Below are 12064 nucleotides of genomic sequence, written 5' to 3' on the forward strand. Positions count from 1 at the left end.
TTTAAAACCATTCTATGGCGCTGTTTCAGTACAGTATAGGCGGTACTGAATTCTCGACTGTGACCACCAGCATTCTATAAGATGTCCGGTGGCAGCCCTTTTTCAGTCAAACAGCAAAAGCCTGTTTAAACAGTATGGTCTTACAGGCCCTGCGGAACACAGACGAATCCCGCAGAGCCCTTATGGCTTCTGGAAGGGTGTTCCAAAGTTCTGGTGCTGCCACCGAAAAAGCTTGTTTATATCCCACCTTTGTGTCCTTATAAGGACACAAAGTGGCCCACATCATTCTCCTCTCCTCTGTTTTATCTTCACAACAACCCTATGAAGCAGGTTGCCGAGGGTGTGTGACTGACCCAAGGTCACCCTGCAAGTCTCTATGGCACAGCGGGGATTCCAACCCAGGTCTCCTAGATATTACTCCAACACTTTAACCGCTACACCATGCTGAATTTAGCCTGCTCAAACACTTGAAAACAAACTCTGGAGTGTTGAGAGACAAGCAGTCAAGCACTCTCCATTTAAATAAGCAGAGAAGACCTTGCGAGCAAGAAAATGGAACCATTGCTGAACAGGGACATAGATCTTCGATAAACATAAACCAGCATTATCTCAAAGTTTAGTGGAATTATATGGGATGGGCGGTAGCCCAGTTGTTCATCACGTTGTTTGCATGCCAAAAGTCCAAAATTCAACCCTTGTGATCTCCAATTAAAAGAATTTCAAATAGCAGAGCTGGCAAAGACCTCTTGCCTGAGACCCAAGAAAACTGCTGCCAGTCAGAGGAAGTAATACTAGTGTACATGAATGAATGTACATGCTGGGGTGGAATTCTAGCAGGAGCTCCTTTGTATATTAGGCCATGCCCCCTGATGTAGCCAATCCTCCAAGAGCTTACAAAAAAGAGCCTTGTAAGCTCTTGGAGGATTGGCTACATCAGGGGTACCATCAAGGAGCTCCTGCTAGAATTCCACCCCTGTAAATGATCTAAGGGAGCTTCATATAGGCAACTGCACAGAAATGAAGACTCTGCCCCTAGTGAGTACAGAATGGAATGGCTGGTGGGGCGGGAACACCCCATGTATCATTTCCTGTCTTCATCGCCTACCACCTACGAAAGGTGATGAAAATTTGTTGATGCAGCCCAAAAGAACTGCATTCCCAGTAAGAACAGAGGGTCTTGCTGGGGCAGAAAGTTGATCATGAAACTTCGGGTGGAGTCAATTATCCTGCTAATATGTGTTTTTGGCATTTGTTAGATGATAGAATCAACCAAGCCAGATCACATGAGAAATTCCAGTGCAAGATCGGTGCCAGGGGGATCATCACTTGTAAGAAAGGCTTTTATGGTTTGCCAAAAGAAAGTGATTGCTCAAGAGGCAATTCTGTGTTTATTCTTCATCTAACCCAGTTCTGGGCAGGCTTCACACCTGTGAGGGCTGTCAGCTCTGTAACACAGGACAACTTTCCTCAACGAACTGTAGTAAAAATCAGGGATTGGGGCTAACCAGTAAATCCATATCCAAATCCCTTTATTGGCATGGAAATAAAAAGTACAGCATGGCAAATTTACAGAGAGTTGCAGTTATAAAAACAGCCAGGGCTGGAATTCTAGCAGGAGCTCCTTTGCATATTAGGCCACACAGTTCTGATGTAGCCAATCCTCCAACAGCTTACAAGTCTCTTTTTTTTGTAAGCTCTTGGAGGACTGGCTACACCACGGGTGTGTGGCCTAATATGCAAAGGAGCTCCTGCTAAAATTTCACCCCTGAAAGCAGCTAACCAGTAGCTTCTCCCTCATCAATATAAATCAAAGCGCTTATTCATCTATTGGGAAGAAAGAATGAATTCCAAGAGGAAGACAATAGTTCACAGAAGGGTGTGATCTGTCCAAAATGAGCTTTCCGCAGTTTTCAAATTATGCACATGCATACAACCTCTTCCAATAAAATCCAGGGGGTGCAGAAGGGCCTAATCTTGTCTAGATTAGGTTCAATATTTTACTTGCTGGGCATAGTAGCCACAATCCATTTTACCTGCAAGTGTCCTCCTAAAAACTAGCAAGACTGTTGCATGCGTTCTCATGGATGGGACATTTCTTTTTTAGCTAATAGCAATTCCAAAAGTAGGTCAATGGATCTCACACTCTGATATACCGCAGGGTTTTTTTACTATGCAACAAAAGCACTGTGCAATCCTTCTAAACTTCCAATAACAAATGAGTCAGAGAGCACAAACTCAGAGGAGAAGGGCATGTAACAAAATGTTGATTATAATGAATTGGGAAATGTAAATATTATGAATATTGCTGACTTGGCATAGAGCTAGATGGATGCATCTACCTCTCTTACCACCAATCTTTCCCATTCTGCTGCTAAAAGTATGTATTGACAGAAATAATCTACACAAAATGCACAGGGCAGTTTAGAATAATTAAAAAAAAACAAATAAACTGCTAGATAAATATTCATATGCATCACTGAAGGCTTCTTAAACTAGAGAGGCAATTCCAGCTGCTTTGCTAGAGAACGCAACCCCACCACCCTCATCCTTGGGCAGAAAACACCCTGAATCAGTTGTCTTATAGTGAATATCTTCAAAATGTATTCAGACTGATTCCCCACTAGGCTTGTTCTGGTGTCGGAACTCCCCATCCCCCACCCCTGCTGGGACGCTTCTGATTTCACACAAGCTGCTGCAGGGCTGCAACTTGCTCTACCTCTTTCCCACAGCAAGCAGAAGCCGGTTTTCAGAGGATCTTGATTGCCATAGGAAAGGGGCACGGCAAGTCGCAGCACCGCAGCAGCTTGTGTGAAATCGGACGGAAGCGTTGGGCGGAAAAGAGCTCGGATGCTGGAACAAGCCCAGTGGGGAATCAATCTCAGATTATTTTAGGTCAACTCAAATCCAAGTTTGTTTCACTTTATTAAACTGTCCTGTCTTTCTCTTGCTGCTGCCAGTGTTGCCAGCTCTGGATTGGTAAAAACCCAGAGATTGGGGGGGGGGGGGGAGACGGACCTTAGGATGACACAATGCCACAAAGTCCACTCTCCAAATCAGCCATTTTCTCCAGGGGAATGGATCTCTGTTGCCTGGAGATCAGCTGTAATAGTGAGAGATTCCAAGAACTCACCTGGAGGTTGGCAACCTTAGCTGGTGCCTACCATAACATTAAAGTGTAAGCTCCCTGCTTACATTATAATGAAAAAATATGACATATGGATAATGTTATACATCTGCAATCTTTGCAAAGTCTTTTTTCAATGCTGGTTTTAATGCAGAGGCATTAAACAGCACAAATGGACCGAAACCTGATCCACAAGAATCACCATTTGACCCTGCCACTCTCCCCAAAGCTCTTCTAAGGATTTAAAGAAGTACTCTAGGCCAGCCAACTTCCAGCTCACAGGACAGAAATGCACAGATTACCCACTCTTATCTTCCCGGCAGTCTCCTCATAGGGCAGGCAACAGGCCTTGCTGAAAGTTTCAGTCTCAGCCAGCGATAAGTAGGTTGGCGGGAAAAGATCAGCAGAGAAAACCAGATAGGGCTTCTTCGCCCCTAGTATTGCACTCTAGACTGCTGTGGAGACTAAAATAATTGCCAAGCGCTATTTTACATTCAAAAGTATTAAGTGACAATGAGAATTTTCCCTTGCATTCTCACGGCAATCGTTCTTCCAAAAATCCTTATATACTTGCCTAAACGGCACCCCACAGCTGCAGGGGCCTCGGAAATACATAACTCATGTTTTCCAAGTCCCACAGCTTAGGTGGAGTAAATTACAGAACTACTGAACTGGTCTCTTATCAACCCACAAGCTCATATTGGTTGCAGAGAATGAAAGAAGATATTAAAGTAGAATCAACTCTAATCTCCAGGGATTTAAGAGGATGGGTTCCAAATCCTACCGAGAATACCTATGGAAAAGCCCTGTGGCATAATTCTTTTAATGAAGACACATTTTGGTTTTCAAAGGACAAGGACTCTGCCGTTGCCAAATGAGAACCCAAGAGCCAGTTTGTGTTAAGGGCAGCGTCTCACGTTCGCTTTAACTGGCACATCTGTGAAGATGCTCATTGGCAAAAGCATAGAAATTACAAGCAGAATAGGCCTGGTTCAAACATGTAGGTGGGAATGAGATTGCAGAATGCTGCAGTGGCGAAGTAAACTCTTAATTTCAAATTGCAGGTAGAAAGTAATGACTCATCCTCTGTCTTAAAATCTGCCTGTATGTAAACAGCAAACAAGCAAAGAGAAGAGGGTGGTAGGGTCTTCCTCCAAGCTATGCCAGTTCACTATTTCCATAGAGCAGTGCTGTTTTTTAACACATTTGGAGAGCAATCCTAAACAGGTCTACTCTGAATTCTACTAAGGTCTACTCAATAGAAGAAGAATTGCAGATTTATATCCCGCCCTTCTCTCTGAATCAGAGACTCAGAGCGGCTTACAATCTCCTATATCTTCTCCCCCCACAACAGACATCCTCTGAGGTGGGTGGGGCTGAGAGGGCTCTCACAGCAGCTGCCCTTTCAGCTGAACTGAGGAGAAAAGTGCTTTAGATGAAGAAACACAGGATGGAGGTGGATTCACCTGCTATCACCTCAGCACTCTTCCCCCCTCATCCCACAATGCTTTGCCACTTCAAGTCTAATCTTTTCTCTTGAGAGGCAGCTGCTTTACACAGCAGTCCTATGTAAGAACATAAGGGAAGCCATGTTGGATCAGGCCAATAGCCCATTCAGTCCAACACTCTGTGTCACACAGTTGCCAAAACAAAAAACCAAGTGCCATCAGGAGGTCTATCAGTGGGGCCAGGACACTAGAAGCTCTCCCACTGTGCCCCCCCCAAGCACCCAGAATACAGAGCATCACTGCCTCAGACAGAGAGTTCCAACAATAACTCTGTAGAGTTATATTCTTCTAAGTCATAGAATAATAGAGTTAGAAGGGACCTCCAGGGTCATCCAGCCCAACCCCCTGCACAATGCAGGAACTTCACAAATACCTCCTCCACGCACCCCTTTCCTACCCTTTTATCCACTGAAGTAAACTGGCTTAAAAAGGTACAACCCTGCTTAGGATTCCACTGTTAGTCTATTTTTGCTTAAATGACAAAGGAGTCTTGAGGCACCTTTAAGACTAATGAAATTATTATGACATGACTTTTTTGTGAGTGAAAGCTCAATTCATCAGATGTTCGAAGATACACTGAGGTCATCTATCTGTTTATCTGCAACTGAATGTTCTGAACTACACATCTGCTAGTGTGGGCTGGACCTCATAAAAGTTTATGCTGCAATAAAAGCCTCAGTCTTTATGGTGCCATAAGGCTCTTTGTCACCTTTTCTTCCTGACACTTAGCTTTCCAAGTGAATAGAATTTACGACAGAAACTGAACATGGTGCACAAAGGAGGAGACTGAACACCACTGGCCATAAAGTATGCTAGAAAATGTATTCACCTACTGTATTTACTCAAAAGGAAGATGAATGTAAGACACCCCCACCATGCCCATGTATATAACAAATTTTTATTACTGGACACAACTCTGATTTGTATGTGAATGTAAGACAACTCCCTCTTTTATTCGATGGCGTAACTGGGAGAAAAAACTAGTCTTGCATTTGTGTAAATACAGTAGTTTGCTGCATTTATGCTTTTATAGCTCTCTGCATTTTGCCCATGTGACTCCACAGTAAGGACTAAACTAATTCCAGTGTATCCAGGTTTTTCCCTGTAAACAAATACTGTTTTCACACACAGCTTACCTCGCAGTCACAATCCTGTTCCCTCCGCAGCATCTGTCGGATTTCCCACCATCTGCGCCAGAGTTACAGGAAGTGCCGCGGCTTTTGCATAGCAAACGTAAACTGGGTTTTAGCGGTTTACGTTTGCTACGCAAAAGCTGCGGCACTTCCTGTAACTTCGGCGCAGATGGTGGGAAATCCGACCAGACGCTGCGAAGGGAACAGGATTGTGACTGCGAGGTAAGCTGTGGGCGAAAACAGTCAAACTTTCTTTTTATCTGGAATAAAGTGTTGCTACATTTCTTTGAGCACTCAAACCCATGTTCCTTGCCTGCTCTGTATCACTACCTTCAGGGTTCATTTCCCTCCAGAAGTTTCTCTTTCTCACAGCTCCTCAGACAGCAGAATATGACTGACCACCAAAGTAAATAATGGGATGAATATCTGAAGAAATCAACTCTTGTATCACAAAACCTCACGCTGGAATCGATTTTGTTAAGACTTGACTGTGGTGCTGGTCTTCTGTTTTACTCAGCAGCAACACCCATTTTTAATTCTTCCTGCTGGAGGCAGCCAAGGTTTCTTCCCTTACCTATCTCAGCACTTTCTGAACCACCTTCCCCTACAGGCTGCCAGAGAGCCCTTTTTAAGGTCACCATAGCTTTGTATGCTGTTTATGAGGAAAATGGCAAAGAGGCAAAGTCTCTTGATTTGGAAGGCTAACATCCCAGCCCTTTCATTCTCATTCCATCCCCTGACTGAGGACATCAACCAGCCTTCCACACATACTAGGGTTGCCAGACTTTAGGTGGTGGCTGGAGATCTCCTGGGATTACGACTGATCTCCAGGCAACAGAGATCAGTTCACCTGGAGAAAATGGCAACTTTAGAAGATGGATTCCACAGCATTATACCCCACTGAAGTCCCACCGCTCCCCAAACTGTGTCCTCCTCAGCCTCCACTTCCAAAATCTCCACTTTTTCCCAATCTGTAGCTGACAATCCTAGCTCAAACACATACATCACAGAAATTCAAGAGCTGCCTATCCCAGAGGAATAAAGACCTTCCCTGGAGAAACTAAGAAAAGGGCCAGGTAACAAACTGGAAGAGCTTCAAAGGGAGACACTGAACTAACTGAGATATCTGTGGAAATAAAGCTATTTTTCTGCCACAAACAACACTCCTGACAAAAGGTGGAAGAAAAGTAAGAATGAGTTTTAGAAAGAACAGCTCTTAACACTGGGACTGAGGGCAAGGTATAGGAACCAGCTGCTGCCCCAGGGACTGAACATGAAAACACACCCTTGTTCACATTCCGGACCCCTCCAACTCAGAGGCCTGCTCTAGGCAGGCAGGACAAAATGGTGGTGTGAGCCATATTTTAACACTCCCTCATGTAAAAACTTCCTGTACTTTTTTAAAAAAAGAATCTCAAAAGATTCTTATTTAGCCTTCTTCATGTTGGACTACTTTTCCACTTATGGAGAGTTATTAATGGAGGGGAACATTTATTTATTTATTCAATTTTTTTTTTTAAAGCCTGTCCTTCCCACAATCAGGTTCAGGGCGGATTACAATGCAATTAAAATAATACATAAGGGAAATACAAAACAAAGTTAAAATGTAAATATAATAGTCTGTAATATTATAAAATAACATTACAAGCATACCTAACCATTACTAAACATTGGGTGGCATCTGCTACACAAATCTAAGTGTGGTAGCCATAGGTGGAACAGCACAGTGCAAAAAAACAAAACCCTTCCCTCCCTTGCAGTTTGGAGTGGTACAATCCATTATACCCCCCCACCACCACACACACACACACACACACTATCAGCTCATTCTGTGGTATAAGCAAACCAGAAGCAAAGGAGTGACCACTCAGTTGCCTCAGATGACAACTGCTTATTTTCCAACACAGCATGAAAATCCAGTTCCCCATTCATACATCACAGGAAACAACGGCTGAATTACACTTGCTACCATTAGTGTGATTGTCTGAATGCAGAACTATGATTAACTAGAGCTTGTCCAACCACAATTTAAAATTAGGTCTTAAACTGGCCTATTAACCCCAGCATTGGTCAGAACAAACCAGGATATAACCAACCACTACGGTTGCCAACTACCAGATGGGGGATGGAGATTTCCTGGAATTGCAACTGAACTCTAGATTATATAACTTGCTTATTTTTTATTTATTTAAAACATTTGTTCCACTTCTGGAGAAAACAGCTGCTTTGGATGGTGGACTGCATAGTATTACACTCTACCTAGTTCCCTCTCCACCCTCAAATCTCCAGGTATTCCTAAACCTGGAGTTGGCAACCTTAGCTCATATGTTACAGTGAACACATGTACAACCTGCACAAATATGCAGATACCACTTTGTAAGAAAGAGCCAATCTGTGTACACTTGAATGAAACCAGGGACTCAGATAAATGTGGGGTTTCAATCACACATTCAGCTGTATGAGGGTTCACTATTACTTGCCACACCTATTAAGGAAAATCGTGTGTACTCTCCACAGGTTGTACGTGCATTCAACGCTGTGAACAGGGTTTCTGTGAGCCAGTTTTACAAACTAACCACAGTTAAAACAAATAAACCAGGGTCTCGCATAATGTCTGTACTGAGCCACAGCAAATGTGTGTAATTCTAAAATTTACTATTAACAAAAGGATTTTTTAAACAATCTGCTGCTAAAGCTAGATAGTCAGTATTTTTCCAACCAAACATGTACAGATTTGGTTGGAATATTCCAGAAACAGGCATAAATTCAGAACCACCTGGAAGTTTCACCCACGTTCTTTAGAAAAATGATGGGATGCAAATGCCAATTCCAGCATTATCATGAAAAATATTAATGGAGACATGAACAAAGGAGGCAGAAATGTACCAACCAATTTTTAAAAATCCTAGCTGTACTTTTTGGACACCAGGAGGAACTCTGCTCCATGTACTTTCACTGCAGTTGGTAGAGGACATAGATTTCTTACTTATCTGGTCACAAGTAATTCCATTCCACAAGAGGCCTACTCTTCTCTATCTCTCTTGAGTTTTAGGCAGTTGGCAGCTTTGTTTCTCATGGTGTTTGGGATACACTACGTTTGTGATTTTGTCACTACCAGTTTTGATTTTTCCTTTTCGTTTCAGTTTTCACAATAACAAAATGCATCAATTTATTTCCTCATTAATATGCATTAAAATATTACAAGAGGCAAAAGGGTCCATTATGGTTATCTGCAGGATGGACAAACTATCGTGGATATGTATCTTGGCAGGGGTCGTTTTGTAGAAAAATAAATGGTGGAGCTCATTAGCATAACTCATTAGCATGTTGCCCCCCCCACCAGCCAAAAGCAACCCAACACAAGAAAGGAGAGCTCGAGGTGAGCGAGGCCTGCTTGGGCTGGCTAGAGATCCATCCAGCCCAAGCAGGCCTCACTCACCTGGGGCTCTCCTTAGCCACACACACCCCCAGTCAAAAGGCAAGCAAGCCACCCGCCACTCAGAATCACATAAGAAGTGGAGAAAGGATGGTGTGGGCTTCTCCAGGGGTTAATGAGGGCTGCTGGGGGTGTGGTAAAACTCCTGGTGGCTGGCTGGCTGCCCATTCTCCTAATCCAGGGATTGTTATGCAGCTGCACCCACTATTCAATGGACAAGGTAGGTGGGGAGGAGGGGGAACCCTCAGAAAGGGTCAGGAGCTGTGCTCCTGTGAGCTCCCGCTGAATTCAAGGCCTGCTTATTGGGTCCTGGAGAAATGGAGGGGAAAGCATCACCTATAGTTTTCTGCCTACCATGTTGCTCTCACAATGCTGTCCCAAGCAAAGTTACACCCTTCTAAGCCCACTGGCTTCAATGAGCTCAAAAGGGTGTAACTCTGTTTAGGATGGCACAATCATTCCCATTAGAGCCCTGCCAGAAAAAACACAGGCCAACCCAAAGACTCAACGCTTACCCCATTTCCCAGGACCTTTTCTTTTAGCACCTTATTTGCTCTTCTAAAATCATGAATGCAACTATAATCATTACAAATTGTATCCCAACAAGATTTTCTGTTAAGTCAACAAGAGATAGCTTCTGCAAATACAGTAACTGCCTGCAGATACTTGCAATCTGTTTCCAGTTTTTCAGCCCTTAAAAAAAAAAATCGCATGTAATCTCATCTTAAAAGTTCCTAAAGCCATTTTATGCTAATACAGTTGAAGGCAAGTTTTTCTTCACACATTACACAACACAGCAAACCCAGATTGGCTGCAAGCAATACGGGAACCCAGGCACCGTACTTTTATATTACATGCAATTTGCAAACATGCCCACTACATTTACACATTTACACTTTTAGACTTTGTGTTTCTTTTTAAAGTGTAAAACTGCCCTTGTCACATCAGTCTTATCTGCATTTCTTAAGGATGAATCTTCCTTATCACTCCAGGTTATGGACCTGGGGGGGGCAGAACCTGGGGCAAGCTCCTCCCATTTCTCCTTGGCTTTGCAAGATTTCTTTACTGATCACCTTTCATTCCCCAGCCACTGACAGTCACCTAGGGTTGCCAGCCTCCAGGTGAGGCCTGGAGATCTGCTTTTACAACTGATCTCCAGCTAGCAGAGATCAGCTCCTCTGGAAAAAATGGCTGCTTTGAAGGGTAGACTCTATGACATTGTACCATCCTGAGGCCCCTCCCCTCCCCAAACCCCATCCTCTCCCAGCTCCACCCCCAAAGTCTCCAGGTATTTTCCAACACAGACCTGGCAATCCCAACCCCCAGGTAATTGGAGGCTTCTTTCAGGAAGTGTAACCCACTCCCAAAGCCCAAGGCAGGGACAGTCTCCTTCATGTGCCTGAACCAGCTCTGTATACAAACAGGGCCTGCTCCAGAGGGAGGTGTGCTAGACAAAACTCACAACTGGTTTGAAGTTGTGCTGCCCTTGACGCTTCAGGCATATATGAAGTGTCTCACATTTACTGGCATCAAGAGAGAAGTGGCAGCGAGATTCATGATGACCTTTACTTCATCCACAATGTGACCACATTCATCTTCCATTTTTAAAATGTCAGCAAATGCCCAGTTTGGGCATTTTTAAGCTCCAGTAGCAAAAGCCAACCAGATGTATTGATTTTCTATTGCTCCACCACTCAATGATGAGAGAAGAGATCAGAGTGTTACAAAATGAAGGAGGGGACTTCAGCCTGGGGAGAAAAACATTTCAATTTCTTAGGTGCCAATTGTTTAAGAAAGCTAAAAGTGGAACTTCCTGTTTGGCTGGAAGACAGTCTGCAGCTCCCTAACAGAGGGGGATTTTATTGTCACTGTTCAGGGTATTAAAGACCCCTGATAAGGTCTATGCTCATTAACCCTAGGCAAGGGTTAACCCAAGACGACTTATCTTCCTTTAATGCTGTTGATATCGAACTGGAGCAGTCAGGGAACTGACTCCTTCATTTCTTGATGTCCGGCAATGGAATGTCAACCATCGTCTGCAGTGACTCTAAAGTGACTTCGGTCACTTAAGGCTGTCGGAATCCAAGCACGCTAGAAGGACTGATTTTAATTGCAAGAAAATAGCAGCCGGGGGAGTTGAGAACATCTAAAAGGTAGACTCATCATTCTTATCTTCACTCTGAGAGACTTTGAATATAGTTTAAACACTGAGTGGATTAATAACAGACGAAGGCAAAGCATAATTGAATGAAAAAAAACTTTTACCTTGTTAAGCTGAGCTCTGTGGCTTTGGATGTGAACAACAGCAAAAAAAAAAAAAAAAAACCTTTCAAGATAAGAGTGAAAGTTGGCAATGGGAGGCTGGTGACGCAGAAGAAAGAAAAGAGAGTTGCCGTGTATATATGCCCATAAACTGCAGAACCTAGAATGAACTGAGCTGAGTGGGGGCACAGCAGGAAAAGAATTCAGCTTGGGAAAACTGAACGCCGTAAAAACAATTGCCTTCAAAGATATTTTGGAGAAAGGACATATTGTTGTGAATTTTTGTGGTTGTGGTTTCTTCATGCAGCTCAAAAAACTGCGAGATTAGACACGAGATCAGTCTAAGCTGTGACAGGAAGTGAAACTAAAAGGGGCTGGACAATAAATCAGAGCCTATAAGGACAACAAGAGCTGTGACATCCGACCTTTGAACTAGGAAGGAATTGAGTCCAAGACTCAGATCAAGAAAGACGAAGAGAGACCTCTCTAGGCTGGAACTGTACCATAGAGAAATAACGATTGCCATTTTAAAAGGGAGAAAAACTGTCAAAATTGTTAAAATTCAATATCTTTGCTCAGGAAGAAGGGAGAAAAACGAAAC

General features: G+C 43.4%; 1 protein-coding gene across 1 annotated transcript in view; it reads right to left on the minus strand.

Annotated features, from left to right (window-relative positions):
* Positions 1-12064, minus strand: part of POF1B (POF1B actin binding protein) — a 68602-nt gene that overhangs the window by 39862 nt on the left and 16676 nt on the right. The window lies entirely within an intron of this gene.

Source organism: Heteronotia binoei, chromosome 11 (genome assembly GCF_032191835.1).
Source record: "Heteronotia binoei isolate CCM8104 ecotype False Entrance Well chromosome 11, APGP_CSIRO_Hbin_v1, whole genome shotgun sequence".
Taxonomy (NCBI): Eukaryota; Metazoa; Chordata; class Lepidosauria; order Squamata; family Gekkonidae; genus Heteronotia; species Heteronotia binoei.